Source organism: Macaca fascicularis, chromosome 8 (assembly GCF_037993035.2).
Source record: "Macaca fascicularis isolate 582-1 chromosome 8, T2T-MFA8v1.1".
NCBI classification, from domain to species: domain Eukaryota; kingdom Metazoa; phylum Chordata; class Mammalia; order Primates; family Cercopithecidae; genus Macaca; species Macaca fascicularis.
In genome coordinates, this window is record NC_088382.1 from 135,570,320 (window position 1) to 135,587,266 (window position 16,947).

General features: G+C 39.1%; 1 long non-coding RNA gene and 1 pseudogene across 3 annotated transcripts in view; one reads left to right on the forward strand and one right to left on the reverse strand.

Moving 5' to 3' along the window:
* Window positions 1-3,936: 3,936 nt before the first annotated feature.
* Window positions 3,937-16,947, reverse strand: part of LOC102122467 (uncharacterized) — a 44,516-nt gene continuing 31,505 nt past the window's right edge. The window contains exons 4-6 of one of the 3 annotated variants that reach the window (XR_012416948.1): window positions 15,706-15,864; window positions 12,518-12,661; window positions 5,833-5,971 (exon numbers count right to left, since the gene is read on the reverse strand). This is a non-coding gene — a long non-coding RNA (uncharacterized lncRNA). Of the gene's footprint in view, window positions 4,170-5,832; window positions 5,972-12,517; window positions 12,662-14,437; window positions 14,684-15,697; window positions 15,865-16,947 lie in introns of those variants that run through there. The other 2 variants (XR_010577484.2, XR_010577485.2) reach the window with 2 other exon arrangements.
* Window positions 9,310-9,782, forward strand: LOC102122078 (small ribosomal subunit protein eS25 pseudogene; annotated as a pseudogene).

The following is a 16,947-nucleotide window of genomic DNA, read 5'->3' on the forward strand; positions in this document are numbered from 1 at the left end:
AAAATTTGCACAGCATATTCTACTAGCTCTGTAGATACTGGATGTTAGTGGTGAGTGTTGATTATTAAATGAGATAGAAGCATGCGCAGAAAATGAGGAACAAAGTATGACACTTATATTGGGAATTTTGTAATGCTAGTAAAAAATATACATGGTTTTCAAGCACCCCCCTTCCTCCAAGTCATGGTTTCTTTTAGAATTTGGTATTGTAGAAACATTTCTTTCTGTGGAGAATAATGCAAGCTATGCGATTTGTTCTATTTCCATTGCTGCTGTGGCTAGCTGAAAGCTCAGAGTCAATGATGAATTATACTCTTTATAATTATAAAATACCTATCAATTTTATATCTGACTATATTAGCTCTGCTGCGGAAACTAAAAAACTAGACAAAACATGACACAATAATTTTTAAAACAGTAGATATCAGACAACAGAAGGCAATAACTCCTGAGAGACAGAAAACAAATGAGGTGAGCCCTGCAATTATTTCAGCTAAGTGCTTTGAGAGAATTTCCAGGTTGTGTTGTTGGTGGGAGGGATCCAGATTAAGCCTGGTGGTTTGGATGTGTATCTGATGTGTAGATATCTGATGTATCTTTCCTTTAGTGCTAGTTTTTTGTTTCAGTTAAATTTCTTATAAACTGTCTATTTCTTATTGAAAAGAGAGAAAAAATAATGTATACACATTATAAATATATGTGTAATTGCATGTTATATATATATTACATGTATATATGTATATTTCCATGTACATATATATGTACATAGAAAACCCTAGCTACATATTTATCCACATTCACTCAATAAACATGTAGGAACTACTGAGGCAGATTTTTAAAAAACCATATCTGGAAACTAGCCTCGTTATTGTACACTCATCCAGCATTTGTGAGTGTGTGTGTGTGTATGTGAGTCTATTTGCGTGTCTGTGTCTACCTTGATTCCATCGAATCTCATTCTTTAGGGACATTGGGTTGAAAGAAAATCCATCCTTCTTTGGCCAAGGAGGATGAGGCGTTAGTTAATTAAATTCCTTGTAGGCGTTTTTCCTGATGCAATAATACTAAATCCAGGGATAAGTTGTCTTGGCAACTGCTTTGGCAACTGTTACTAACGTGCTTTTTAGGCTTGTGAATAAACATATTTGAGAATGTAAATCACAAGCTGAGGCTCAACAGATTTTTTTTTCTTGTTCTTCCAAAGAAACTGGACACTAATTGATAATACAGTGTACTTCCATTTGTGTTTGAATAATGCGGCAACATTTCTAGCACAGTCTTTGGACGATTACATATATTATTCATGTTTTCAAAATGTAATGAAGATGCATACTTAATATCAGTTTTCCAATTAAACTTTATAACCAAGCTCAGAGATGGTAATAGTTTTTGGCAGAGATTTTTAATTTTCTTCAAATGCTTTCTTGGGATTCACAAAACAGCTTCAAGCATAAACATGTCTAGCTTGGGGGAAAGGGAGGGGCAAAGACAATGCAAATGTGATGACATACATATGCAAAAATTATTGTGGTGATGAATCTGGCAAAAATTTGACTATAGTCCTTTTTCTCTGGTAATTTCTTTTTAATTAAAAAAATACCTTTTAGCATTCAATGCACTGAAAAAGTTGGCTAGCGAGTCAATTTGTTAACTATCAATTTTGCGGCCAGCTAATGTGCACTGATGTCCTTTCTTAACACTAAAATAATATGTACCAATAGAACTATTTTAGTGGATAATAAAGTAATCCTCACTTACAGAGGCTTCATATTGAGTTCTTTACAGAATCCTAGGGAATTAAACAATTATGCAAGAGTAAAAGGGGCCCAAGATAATTTTGTCTGAATATGTCACCTTATAGAAATGGGTATTGAGATTCAGATAAATCATAAATATCCTAAGCCTATGGTTAACTATGATCAGGCCGTGTGTTCCCCAATGTAACATCATAGCAGCCTTCTCTGAACATATTTCTGGCCAAAACAACCCCTTCATAATATTTTTTCTTCCTTATGGAGATGACATGGTATGGTTTAAAAATATGGACTTCTGGGTTATATAGATGTTGGTTTAAGTTTGGATTACTTACATTGAAAAAAACAACAACAACTAACTTCCATAATCTGGATGCTCATCTAATTCTTATGATCAGGTAGTGACTTTCCTGTCTATAAAATACGTGGAGGCTTTCTACCAGTTGGAGCTTATAAAGATGACAAAGGGCTAAAAAATTCCATAGAGAGCTTCAACAGTAGACTCAATCAAGCTGAAGAAAGAATCAATGAGCTCAAAGACAGGTCATTTGAAATTACCCAGTCAGAGGAACAAAAAGGAAAAAAAAAAAAGAGTAAAGAAAGCCTGTGGGAATTATAGGACACCATCAAGCAAAACACTAAAGATGACAAAGGAAATTTGTGAGACACTGATCCCACTCTGCCATGAGAACTTTATAAAGCGTACAACACATGATTATAGTCAATAGCTCTACAGAACAAAACGTGTTTTACAATTGGTTTTCATTTAGTGCCCACCGGTGAACTGTTTCATTTTGGGTTGCTAAGGAAGAGGCTGCTGGCTTGTTCTGTCTGAATCTTTTTCTCTGTGACCCACTTTGCTCTTTTTCCATGTAGCTTATTGGGTAACAAAAACCCTGCTTCTTAGTTCTTTGTATGTCACAGTTTAAAAAGCCTGCAAGATACTACAGCTCTCTCTCTAGCACAATGTGCTTAGCTCTTTTTTTTAAGTCCAGCACTTCTGAAGTATATGATATGTTCCTTCAAAGAGAGTCACTTACCAGGGCAATACTGTTCAATAGAACTTTGATGGAAATGTTCTGTGTCTGCACTGACCACTATGTTAGCTACTAGCCTCATGTGACTATTGAGCATTTGACATATGCCTACAGTGATGGAGGAGCTGAATGTTTAATTTTACTTAATTTACATTTAAGTTTAAATAGCCATATGTGAATAGAGCCTACTATATGGTACAGTGCAGGTCTACAAGTTGAGTAGAGATATATGGGTAGCCTGGTTCTCTATCGCCCTTTCTTCCCACTTTCCTCACCTCTTTCTACTTCAAGTTTTTTGTCTACATGATAAAGTAATCTAGGCCAAATAGCATTCCTAGTGTTATTATTCCAAGGAATCATATGTGCTTTTTAATGGAATCCTTTTAGGGGCAGTCTAAACTGGAAAAACAAGAATTTCAAGCTCGGTAGAATCCTGGTAGGGAAAATCCTTTGAGGTTAAAGTGGTATTCTTGTGTCCCTCAAACCACACCTGTGGATAATTATTCACTGCCAGTTTAGAACACAGGCCTAGTTGAGCATCACCATTATTATTGATGTTGATATTTCTTGATCTGCTATAGTAATATCTTACCCTCTTTAAATAATCTGATATATGTTTTAAGACAAATAGCTTTTACTATTTTATTTTCTTCTGAAGAAAGGATCTCACTCTGTTGCCCAGGCTGGAGTGCAGTGGTATGCCGTCACAGCTCACTGTAGCCTTGAACTTCCGGCCTCAAGTGATCTTTCTGCCTTGTCCGCCCAAAGTGCTAGAATTACAGGCATGAGCCACCGCACTTGGATGGGACTCTGACATAATTTGGGTGTTGTCCCCCTCCAGTCTCATGTCAAAATGTAAGCCCCAATGTTGGAGGTGGGGCCTGGTGGGAGGTGATTGGATCATGAGTGCAGATTTCCCTCTTGATACTGTCATCACAATAGTGAGTTCTCATGAGATCTGGTTGTTTAAAAGGGTGTGGCACCTCCCATCCCTCTCTCTTGCTCCTGTCCCAGCCATGTGATGTGCCTACTTCCACTTTGCCTTCAGCCATGATTGTAACTTTCCTGAGGCTGCCTGGAAACCAAGCAGATGCCAGCATCATCCTTCCTGTATAGCCTTCAGAACCATGAGCCAATTAAACCTCTTTTCTTTATAAATTACCCAGTCTCAGGTATTTTATTACAGCAATGCAAGAACACACTAATATAGACTGTATTCTAAAAACAGGTAACAATTTCATTTTTCCAGCTCTGCTCATCCATTTCTAGTCCCCCATTCCCATGAGTTACGTAAATACAGATAGCACCTGCACCACAATAGTTTCCTTAAATCTTGTGCTCATTCACTGCAGGAACACCACACTTCCTTCTAGTAGTACTGTAGGAAAACAAAAAGAAACAAGATGAACACCGGCATGCGTTTTCTGGGGTGTAGCCCTTAGAACGGTATCCTAGTTTCAGTACAAATTTCTCTCTTTCATGTTTGGTGTCTGGCTTGGAGATTTTTTGTGGGGAGAAATTTTTGTATCTCTGCTTCTGAAGTCAATCCTTTAACAGTATTTGTGTGTGTGTGTGTGTGTGTGTGTGTGTGTCTGTGGATAAGGTCTCACTATACTGCTCAGGCCAGTCTTGACTCCTGGCCTCAAGTGATCCTTCTACCCTGGCCTTCGCTTGAACATTGATATTTGAGTACATGACCTGTATCATTGAAGACCAGCTCCGTTCCATCAAGATTTGGCTTTCTAGACCCTAGCTGGCTCATCGCTCCGTCAAGTAAGAATCAAAGGTCAGAGCCTTCTTGAGAGCTGAGTACAGGGCTGTTGTCTAAAGCTGTAGTCCAATCAATTACACCCTAAAGTGGTGCCCAAATGTACCATTTAACTTACCACGATGACTGCACTGGTCCATTCCGCAATGTTGCCAACTCCTCTTAGCTGCCTAAAAGATCCTTTTTAATGCTTTTTTCTAATGGTCTGAACAGTCTGATTTTTTGTACCTTCATAAAATCCTTCACATCTAGAGTGGTGTGGTACCAAAATAATTTCTGCTCCACTGATCACTCACTGATGAGCAATTTGATCAATTAGCTGAACATTTAAAGAAAATTGTAGTGTTGATAAAGAAAACTAATCTCCACTCATTAAATTAATATTTTGGTGCTGTTTTAGAACTTCTGTCTGGGCACATTTTTTACAGCAATAAAAATTATTAGTGAGTTTTCATTATTAGCCTTCCTTGTAGATAAGGTAATTGAAGTATAGGGAGTTTACGTAAATTCTGCAAGACTTCACAGCATATAGTGGTAGAGTTGGCACACAAAACCAGGTCTCTCTGGCCCCAGTTACACATATTTCAACTTAACACACATTTAATCCAGTTGAAAAAGCAGACGTATGTGAAGAATGTGATTCATACATTCATACCTGATATTTAGATTCCAGGTGCCTTTACCAGTGAGTCTAATCTATTCATTATAGCCGACCTGACAAGACTTGGAAATTAAGATATTTGTCTGAATTAGTTTGTGTCTTTCAAGAAAATGTATTTCTTTAATGGTATCACAAAGTCCAATTTTTCATGAAGTAAAAATTTCTATCAGCCAATTCATCCTCATTACAAAGTTAAAAAAATGTATATGCAGCTGGGTGCGGTGGCTTATGCCTGTAATCCCAGCACTTTGGGAGGCCGAGGTGGGCAGATCACCTGAGGTTGGGAGTTCGAGACCAGTCTGACCAACATGGAGAAACCCCGTCTCTACTAAAAATACAAAATTAGCCAGGCGTGGTGGCACATGCCTGTAATTCCAGCTACTCAAGAGGCTGAGGCAGGAGAATTGCTTGAACCCAGGAGGTATAGGTTGCAGTGAGCCGAAATCGCGCCATTGCGCTCTAGCTGGCAGCAAGAGTGAAACTCTGCCTAAAAAAAAAAAAAAAAAAAAAAAAAAAAAAAGTGTATGCTTGTATAATATATGTATGTGGGTATTTTGTTTCCCATATACACACATATAAGTCCAGTCTTGAAATTTGATATTTGTTCCTGAATTTTTCTTTTAGGATGGAAAGGAATTTCATTTTCTGAAGATACTGATTTAAAACGTTGGTTTTCAATTTGAGTTTATCTAGCAGCTTGCCTTGTGGCTTTGACTAAGACAATTAATTCCTGGGCCCTCCAGTTGTCCACCTAAAAAATGGGAAGGAAAGCTGTATTACTGTTTTTATATATATTTTTTTCTCATGGAAGTAAAGACTTACAAGTGGATTTTTAAAAAATATATTTTATTTGAAGTTCTGGGGTACATATGCAGAATGTGCATGTTACACCTATCAACCCATCACCTAGGTATTAATCCCCACATGCATTAGCTATTTTTCCTGATGTGCTTCCTCCCCCAACCTCCCTGGGAGGCCCTGGTGTGTGTTGTTCCCCTCCCTATGTCCATGTGTTCTCAATGTTCAGCTCCCAATTATGCGAGAGAACATGTGGTGTTTGGTTTTCTGTTCCTGTGTTAGTTTGCTGAGGATGATGGCTTCCATTATAAGTGGATTTGACATAACCAATTCTTTGTCCCTGAGTACCTTGTCCTCTCATGGCCTCTGCCACTTGCTATTCAACAGAGATAAATCAATCCTGCTCATGTAAACTCCACACCATACCCACTGTTCATGTCTGGATCTGTAGCATCGTCTTCATGGAGCATCCAGAATTCTCTTTTCCTTATAAATATTTATTTTCCAGAAATATCAGAATATACATAACAAGGAAAACCTAAGGCCATCTGAGAGATATATATATACCTGTTTTAAGGAAGCTGGTGTAAGTGTCGCTCCAGAGTGCCCACAAGGTGGCAGCGTCTCAGAACATTAGGCCAGCGGAATTACTGGGTCCTGGCCTTGGCGGTTGAACTGGGCTTCATAGCTCAGTTATACTGAGATAATAGGGTCAAGTGTCTGCCCAGTGATAGCTACTGCGAGGTCCACCAGCCTCTAGAAGTCTAGAAAACCAATTTTTAACAGTATTTTCTAAAAAGCAGTAGCAACATCACTCTTCCATTTTAGAGTACTTTATTCAGAAAAAAAAAAAAAACTTTCAGAATGCTTTATTTCACTTAAGAATGTAAAACCTACATTGGTGAGAAAAAAAAAAAAAAAAAAGGAGGGAGTGGACTCTTCCTTATATTTTCCTGTCATTCAAAGTCATTGATTCTCAACCTCGACTTTACATTAGAATATTTTGGGGAACTTTTAAATCACTCTCTGGGATAAGGGCCCAGAGATTAATTTTTGAAAGCACTGTAAGTGATTCTAAAGGGCATTCGAGGTTGAGAATCATCTTTTCAATTCCTCTCCGTCCATTCATTCATTCACTCTCCATTTATTGCATACTTCCTCATGTCAGCTTTGAGCAAGGAAATGGTGATGATGTAAAATGAGATTCCACAATTGCCCCCAAAGACCTTGCAAGTTAGTAATTCAATTTAATGGAAGTCAATTCAGTAAACATTTATCAAGCTCCTAGAACATGACAGGTACTATGCTAGATACTGAAACGGCAGAGATGAGAGCAATTCCAGCTGCCTAGCATTTATATTCTAGTGGACAGTGTGTACAACTTAGTATCAGATGAGGCAGAATGTGGCATTATTCATCTTTTACCTTTCTATAACATTTCACAGTAACACAAAACATTTTAACCAACTTATATAACTTAAGCTATATAACCCAATAATTCTTGAGATTTGCAAGCAGCTAGCTATCATTATCTGAAGTTCAGAGAGGAGACTAACATGCTTTGCCAATATGAAGCAGAATAAGTCATCATATCCAAGCCTAGGGACTCTACGATCAGTGCTTACTGCCTCATTTATGCTAGGCGTGGGGCTCAGAAAAGAGTGGTAGATTTTGAATGCATAAGTGAAGGTATTTGTCTTACGGTATATTTGTGCATTTGTCTTGGAGATTTTATCTCTGAGAGAGTGAGTAGAGATCATTTCTGTCTACACATTTCCTGAGATACTTCCTCCACCTAATCAAAGGCCTTTTCTGCTTCAGTCTTAATGTATATATTCTTTCTATATGCTCTCCTTCTAACTTTCACCAAAATGGTGAGCTCTAAAATTGCTCTGGATGTCTATTTCTGTGAAGAGAAAACTGAAAACATTTAGTTCTATCAGCAGATCTGGTTGTCATCAACTGCTGTCAATCACAGAGAGCTTTAATGAGGGGAGTGAAAATTAGTCCAAATGTATGTAAAGAAGGCATACGAGTCTTATTTTTCAGAGATCTCCATTCTTTCAGCTAATAGAGTGTGAAGCCAAATGCCATCTGGATTAGGACTGGCACATGAGATAGTTGATCATGAACATGTTTTAAGAATTAACCTTATGGCAGATTTGGAGAGTTGACTCGTGAGGGAGTCAAGCGTGGGTGAATATCTTCCTTGTGTGGAGAACCAAAATGATATGGGCATCCTTTAGGGTCAATAAGCATAGGAAGATATTCCCGGGTAGCTTGTAAGTTTTATATTCCCACAATAGCGGAGAATCCACTCAGTGGTTGACTTCCAGATGATCCATGGCCTCTCTATTAGACAGAAGACTCTTACTAAATATCCCACCATGGCACTGTGGAATTGTCTGTCCTTTCCCTAAATGCTCAGCTTTATTAGGACTGTCAGATTTAGGTGCCATAGCCTAAGAGAAGCATGAATCAATTGGAATATATCCAGCAGAAAACATTCATATGATAAATGTGAACATCATTTTAAAGAACAATTGAGAAGCTGTGAAGTTTTAACCTAAAGCAGCAGAGACCCAGAAATGCAAATGCAAGCACAATAAAGTCAAATATGCAAACATCTATTTGTGCAAAAGGGGGTTATGCTTGTTCTGTCCAGTTCCAGAGAGAAGGAAAATGACCAGAGGTGGAAGTGACAAGGGGGAAAATTCCAGCTTATCTTGATATGGAAGAACATTAGAATTGAGCAGTAGAAGCAGTTGCTTCACAAACCCCCTGTTTTCAGAAGTGTTCAAGAACACTATGTTAAGAATGTCAAAATTCAGCAGGAAAGCCCTTCAGTCGCAAGAGTCAGCAGACCCAGTAATTTGGGAGCCAACTGAGTAATTTTTGGACCCATGAATTAGAAGAGAATGGCCTTGGCCTTATGCCAACAGGGAATACTTTGAGGACTCCCACTGTCCCTGTTTTGGGCCCTGAAATCCTTGTGTTAGTCATTTTTCTAGTTAGCAACTCTTTGAAGGCCTCAAAGACAGATGTGATAGCAGTCTTTTATCCAGGGGCTGAGACCGATCCCTGCCTAGTCCAACAGTTAGGACTTAGAAGAGGGGACTCTGGTAGATTTGGTCCAAATTAACAAGCATGGCAAAGGCTGATATGAAGCCTGGGGAGGAGGAGGTTCTGAAACTAAGAGCTGTGGGTGCCAAGTACCCACAGCTTGGCCCTAGTTGTCACTCCTGCCATTTGGAAGCTCACCTTTAAGAAGAGATGCTGACATCTTAGCAAGGCTGCAGTGTCCGCTGCTGCTCTCGGAGCTTCGCAATGCCACCCAAGGACGACAAGAAGAAGAAGGACACTGGAAAGTCGGCCAAGAAAGACAAAGACCCAGTGAACAAATCTGAGGGCAAGGCCAAAAAGAAGAAGTGGTCCAAAGGCAAAGTTCGAGACAAGTTCAATAACTTAGCCTTGTTTGACAAAGCTACCTATGACAAATTCTGTAAGGAAGTTTCCAACTATAAACTTATAACCCCAACTGTGGTCTCTGAGAGACTGAAGATTCGAGGCTTCCTGGCCAGGGCAGCCCTTCAGGAGCTCCTTAGTAAAGGACTTATCAAACTGGTTTCAAAGCACAGAGCTCAAGTAATTTACACCAGAAATACCAAGGGCGGAGATGCTCCAGCTGCTGGTGAAGATGAATGAATAGGTCCAACCAACTGTAGATTTGGAAAAATAAAACTTTATTAAATAAAAAAAAAGAAGAGATGCTTATGTCTATTAGACTTTTATCATGGTGCATCTGGAAGTTTAGCTTAAAGAAATGATGACTCAGAAGTGGGAGTGGACATATGAGAAAGGCCCATTAGGTAGAAGAAGGGTTAGACTCTCTTCACCCAGTACTAGAGGAAGGAAAATCATCAAGGGTGGATATGTTGAGGGGACCAGGTTTCAGTATAATCAATAGCTGGGGGGACTTTAGAACTACTGAACAGTGGAAATAGCTGCTTTACAATAAGAAGTCCAGTCTGTAGAGATGTTTAGGGACAGGTTTTCACTTCAAGAGGAGGAGCCATCATTCATTCATCATTTGTCCTTATTGAGTAAGAATTGAGATTAAATAAACTCTAATGTAGGAATTTGGATAAAATGTATTTTCTTGAAATTTTGTGAAACTACAGAACACTATTTATTCAACATTCCTGGATGCACTAAAAAGAATAGTTCTCCACAGGTATCTATAATTCTGATTGAATTGTCTGTGCCAGAAGACACTGTTATCTCAGCTGAGGGCAGAGACTATGTATTTATTTTTCTCTGAATCCCTAGCCCATAGGACACTGCCTACTATAGAGTAGGTATACAACAAATGTTTGTTGAGTGAATGTCAAATTAATTTTGTTAATTCTATTGCTCAAACTTGGACCGAGTCCCCTCTGGGTGTAAGGTATGCCTACTCAAAATATATTGATAGCTAACATTTATCAAATTCTTGTTATTGGCTAGGTGCCAGGATTTCATACACTATCTCATTCAATCCCTATGACCAACCCACTTAAAAAGATCAAGTAGATGCTCTCACTACACCCTTTTTACTAATAAGGAAACTGAGGCATGCCGAGACCAAGTAGCTCCCCCATGGTTACACAGAGAGTGACTCGATGATACAAGATTTAAATTTAGATTGTGTGACTCCAAAGCCAACACAGTTCATTATTACAGTATAGTCTCAGTAAAGGAGTGATCCTTAATAGGGTAAAATATTTTAAAAATATAGCTAACAATTATTGCATGCTTTCTATATGCCAGGTCCTAAGCATTTGTCCATTTATTCCTCACATTAGCCTCACAAGGTAGGTGCTATTATTGTGCCCATTTTACAGATAACAAATAGAGTCCAGGATTTTTGGATTTGGGCTTATCAGACTGTCAAACTTATCCTCCAAATGTTATATGATCTTCTTCCATTTTTAGGGGTACTGAAGGAACAAGTATCCCCCAAAATAGAAGAAGAACAAGACACTGAAGGAGCAAGAACATTTTGGGGGATACCGAAGGAACAAATCATGACTCCTCTTCTGTGAAGTGTGTGTGTTACTTTAAGAAAATTATATTTGGATTTGACCTGTCACTAGATCTCGGCTCATCCAACACTCTGTTAGGATAGGACCATTCCAAATGCTCTTTATGCATGCCTTCTGGGTATCAATTAGCTATGAGTTCAGAGGCAGGTTAGAGGTGACAAGGAAACTCACAAAGAACTGAAAAATTAGGATCAAATGGAGATGGGTTCGGGCGAGGCTCACTATTGCATTAGCTATAGGAATAGCTAATAAAGTCCCATATTTGGAGGTCACTTAACCTCTGCATAGCCTAGTTTCACCATCTATAAAATGGAGTAGCAGGAGTAATTATACCCCTTCCTTCTTATCCATTTTCTAATTAAAACTTGTAACTTTTTAAATGGGAAGAATCAGGTGTATTATAAGACAAATGGAATTAGGTGGAGAAAAACTCATGCAAGCCTCATTTTGTGATGTAGCCTAACTTTGCTTTATGAAACTAAGTCTACCTCAAAAGGGCATTGAAGCCTCAGAATCCCACAAAATATGGCCCCTGACTCAGAGCTGGAAGAACTCAACCAGATAGATGGGCAGACTTAGATTGTCTTGGGTCTGGAGCTTATACAAATTTTGGACCCTCTTTAGGTAAAAGAATACAAAATTAGACCCAAATGAGATTTTGTCACGGATGTTTAATGTGGATTAAATTAAGTCACATAAGAGGTAATTCACTCCTTTTAAAATACCTTCATCTAATCAAAATCAATCATACTTCTGAAATGATTCCTGATCTCATACATTAAGTTGAAATCAAAGGCTGTGGATCACGTTATTATATAACGAGCTTGGCTTTGTGGAAAGAGGCATAGCTTCACTCTTCCCCCATTGGTTTTATATATTTGAGGTCAAAAGCCTTCTTGCTGAGAAAGAGAAAAGGGCTGATAAGTGCAAGAGTGCATGTGTGCCTGCAACAGCAATTTGGTGCAGGGAGTTCTGGAGGACAACCAGGATGTGAGCCATGGCAGAAAATCAGGAGGAAGCTTGGCGTTCACCACATTAACCTTAGGCATCACCTGGGCAAGTCACTCATCAAGAAAACAATCATGCAGCTGGAAACCATCATTCTTAGCAAACTATCACAAGAACAGAAAACCAAACACCGCATGTTCTCACTCATAGGTGGGAACTGAACAATGAGATCACTTGGACTCAGGAAGGGGAACATCACACACCGGGGCCTATCATGGGGAGGGGGGAGGGGGGAGGGATTGCATTGGGAGTTATACCTGATGTAAATGACGAGTTGATGGGTGCAGCACACCAACATGGCACAAGTATACATATGTAACAAACCTGCACGTTATGCACATGTACCCTACAACTTAAAGTATAATAATAATAAATAAATTAAAAAAAAAAAAAAGAAAACAATCTACCTCTCTTGGCCTAGGAATCTCTCTTGAGTGCTTCTAGGCTGCGAGTGTCAAATGGTTCTTTAGAGATGCTGAGCAGAAGAGGATTTTCCATTTCACCTTTTGGCCTTCCCTTCTACCTCTTTCAATGAGGACTTGTGCTGCCTCCTGCCGGAGTGTTGTAAGGAAGATTAATTAGCTAATATCGGTTAAGGGCCTTTGATGATGACTGCTAAGTGTTTGCACCATGTAATTGCCATTTTTTCCAAGGAAATACCCATATAGTTACTAATTAGGCATTGTTGGAGCACCTCATGCCCTATTATTTTACAGTTGTCTTGTAATTAACTGGCATCAGTTCCATTTCAAATGACATTTATTGCCCATTTCCCTGGTTTAATTTTTGGAAATTTTATGGGAAGCCTGGGCATTGTTTCTTATTCACTGCAACTTGAATAATTAACAAGGTAAATATGGCTTTGGGTGGTGATATTGTCAACAACAAGAGTTCTTTAGAGATTTTAATTAAGAACACTACTGCTCTACTTTATGTGAAAGTTTATTATGGTGTCTAAGCACTCTAAGCTCTCCTCCATTGTGGATTGTGGCTCATGTCTGAGTATTTGTGCCTGTGTGTGTGTGTGTGTGTGTGCGCGCGCGCTTGTGTGAATGTGTAATTTTTATGACAAATGATGTAACATGAGATATGAGAACAAAGTCCTCCTTTGGCTTACCCTTCTCAAAGGCACAAACTGGAGAAGCTGATTAATTAATTTTTTTGCCATTTTCTTGCTATAACCTAGAGACTTGAATTAACTCAAATCACACATCACTTGTTAAATACTATAGTATCAGTTATTGGACTAGTTGTGTTTCATGATTTCTTTAATCTTTACAACAAGTCAATGAGGTCTCTCACAATGACAAGATGAAGATTCAGAGAGGTTAAGTAAGATGTCCAGAGCCACATAGGTAGTAATAGATAAAGATAGAGCTCAAATTCAAGTCAGCCACACACTGAAGCCTGGGCCCTTTCCGCGCTATGTCTCAAGCAAAATTACTGAGCTTTCTACTTGGAAGTGAGTCTAGGTCACTCCAAAGGCCAACTAGTGCCTTCTCCAGGAAGTCTTGAATGATCATTTATGTAAGTGCATCTTCTCACCTCTACTCTGATATTACTTTCTATTGCTTCTCATAGTTTGACTTTTATTTAAGCTGTGTGCCAGTGGGAAGGACAATATAATGTGACACTTAGAAAAGCATGGAATTTGGAGACAACTGGAATGTATTCCTTATTCTGCCTTTTCCTATCTGAGTCATTTTGGACAAAATTCAGCACAGCTTAAGATTCATGTTGTTGATGTGAAGATGAAAGGAGAGCATGTGTGGAAAGTTCTCAGAATGTGTCATGGTACATGGGAAGCACACAATATATGGTGGCTGGTTGGATGGATAAAAACAGCATGAATGAAGGAATAAATGACAGTGACCTTTGCTTGTTTATAGGATCACCTCTTCAACATTGCACTCTGTGTCAGTTCAAAATGTAATTTTAAAAATATAAAAATGAATCTCATAAAGACTTGAGGAAGTCAAGTATATCTGACTGAGTTCCAGACTGCCCCACTGTAGTAGAAAAACCTGACTGAATCACACTAATTATAATGGTGTATACAACTTCTTAAAAATAATGGCCACTAAGACCAGAATATGTTGATTATTAACTAGCTGAAATATGGGATCTATTGTGTTGTGAGTTCCTCCAATCTATTTCAGAATGAAATAGAACAATGGAGGCCAATAGGAGACCTGGACTTGAAATCACAGGGTTCTTATCAGAATTTCAATTCCAATTCTACCATGTGTAATTATCTATGTGACCTCTATACACAATAAGCAGTAAATTTCATGGAACTACCAAGACTCCAGGAAGCCGACTCTGAATTGGAAATATATTTGTGTAAAGTTTATTGGGGGTGTTTTCTGGAGCAGCATATGTCAGGGGGTCAGAGAAGCAGGATTGGGTCATACTGGTTGCAGGTGACTTCCCAGGCATTTCTGGAGTTGGAATAACCCTTCAGGGCCGAATTGAAGAAGGAATGCCAAGACTTTGAAGCCTTGCAGACTGTCCCCAGGAGAAGGGTGTAGCATTAGACAGAGGAGCTCTCTTTGGCCAAGAGAGGACATTTCCTGAGAAGAAACATGGCTGTGAGATATCAACAACCCATAATTCCAGCAGCCGTGGGCATGAGTTTCTCAGTTCTGGAATCTGAGTGCAGCACCACAGCATCCACTACAGTGGTGAAAGAAGCATTGGAACTCAGGAAACCTGACCCCTCATGACTTCATTGTAATTTCTTTCCTTGAAACTCAATGACTATTATCATTTTCACTTCACAGTTCAAAATATAGAACCTCAGAGTTAAGTAACTTACCTAACATGCCAGAGATTGTAGGTACCATGATATACCACTAAAATCCATGCACATTCCCTAGGACCATACATCTGCCTCCTTTGATAGCAAATGAAAAGTCACTCAATAGATTGCTAAATTGTTCAGCATTTAATCATTTGCTAAATCTCAGAAGATGCAAGGGGATTATGTGTGTATGTACTTGCACGCAATGTTTTAGAACAGGCAGATAGATATTAGCTGTTTCCCCCTGGAGGGTGGAAACACTCAAGACTTCAGAGGAGTAGCGGCAGAAAACCATTACAACACACTTCATATCAAGCAGATTTTGCGAGTCAAGTAATTGCTTGTAAACATAACACCATGCAATAAACCCAATATATATTATTTGGACTTCATAAAATAATTCCATATTATTTCTGTAAGTAATTTTTTGTGTATCTCTGATGTTATGATGTACTCACTAGGGATATGGAGGTAAATGGAGCTTATAGATTGGTGATAGAGTTGTGTTGGATTTGGACTTGAATATTGCAAGAGGTTTCTGCAGATGTGGTCACCCAGAGAATATTATAAACAGACAGATAATAGTCTTAAAACTTAACCCACTCCATCATTGCAAATCTGAGATAAAAGGAGAGGAAGGAGGGAGGGGATTTACTGAAAGCAATAACTTATTTGCTCCAGCCTGGAAAATGTCCTACAACCTATGGAGCTGTACTAATGTGTGAATGGGCCTCAACATCAGTGCAAATCCCTGCAGGGTTAGTTGGTATAATCATTAGCCTACCCACTCACAGGATACCAGCTTCTGGGCATCAGGAGCTCATGGAGGCACAGTAGCACCATGAGACTTGTCTTCAAAACAGGACTGGTCCATGCATCCACTTCTTCCTCCTCATAGACCCCATCTGCTGTGGGAAGTTAGGGCTTCACTCTGAGATTCTGTATTTTCAACTGTAAAGTGAAAATGATAATAGTCATTAAGTCTAACCATCTCCATTTTCTTAATATTTGCTCTCATTAGCCTGGGCCACCTCAGGATCTGTGTGTCTGCCTAAAGGCACAAACAGTTCTCCCAGGCCTCTCCCAACTAAAATGTGAGAGCAGAGTCCAGCAGGACACTGCATTTGCAAGTAGAATGACATGGACATGAGTCATGATTCTATCACTTTGTAACCAGTAGGCTACTCAGTTTCTCTGGAGTTTGATTTCTTCATCTGCAAAATGAGGTTGGATGAGGGATAATAACCATTCACAATTGTGAGGAGCAAATGAGAATATTTGTGTTTTTAGAAGGAATTATATAAAAGTTCCATATAAATAATGATGTTGAGCTGGAGGGCTCTGCAGATGCATTTAGCCTGGGAAGAAGAAGATAAGCCTTTACTTGGAGGACAAGGCAGAATCACAGCTGCTGGATTTGTTCTGAAATGAATACAAGACACCTTTGTGAGCCACACTGACAAATTAGTCTGCCCCACTCCTCACGTGCTGGCTGTCAACTTGTGCCCCACTGCATCCTGTTCCCCATGTTCAAATTCAATGAAGGTCAGAGCAAACAGTCACCCATTGCAATTCTAGAAATCTGTTTTCTCCTACCCATTGCACATCTCAACCCATCACATTAGAATAACACAGTCAGATGCAATTAGCCTCAGACTATTCAATTACCCAACGGGTTTCCATATGTCATTAAGCATCGTCCTTGTGAGATCACAAGGGTGCCGCACACACAGAATGGTCATTTCTTCTACTTTGCACTTTCAGCAAATAAGACTTGAAGTCAGGTTGTCATGATAGTCTTGATTTAACATATCTAATTCCAGTAATTTAGAACTTTCATTGTATCTGAAAATGCTCAGGACCCATCACTGAGTGTCTATTTTGATTTCCCTGGAGGTTGAGAGGAGATGCCTTTCCAGGCTACTGAGAAAACACATCCTTCTTGGGCCTTCATTTTCTTGCCCAGGCTATTCTTCTTGCTATCAATATGTTTCCTTCTTATCTTAATTGGCAAAATCAGAACACAAGCTTCAA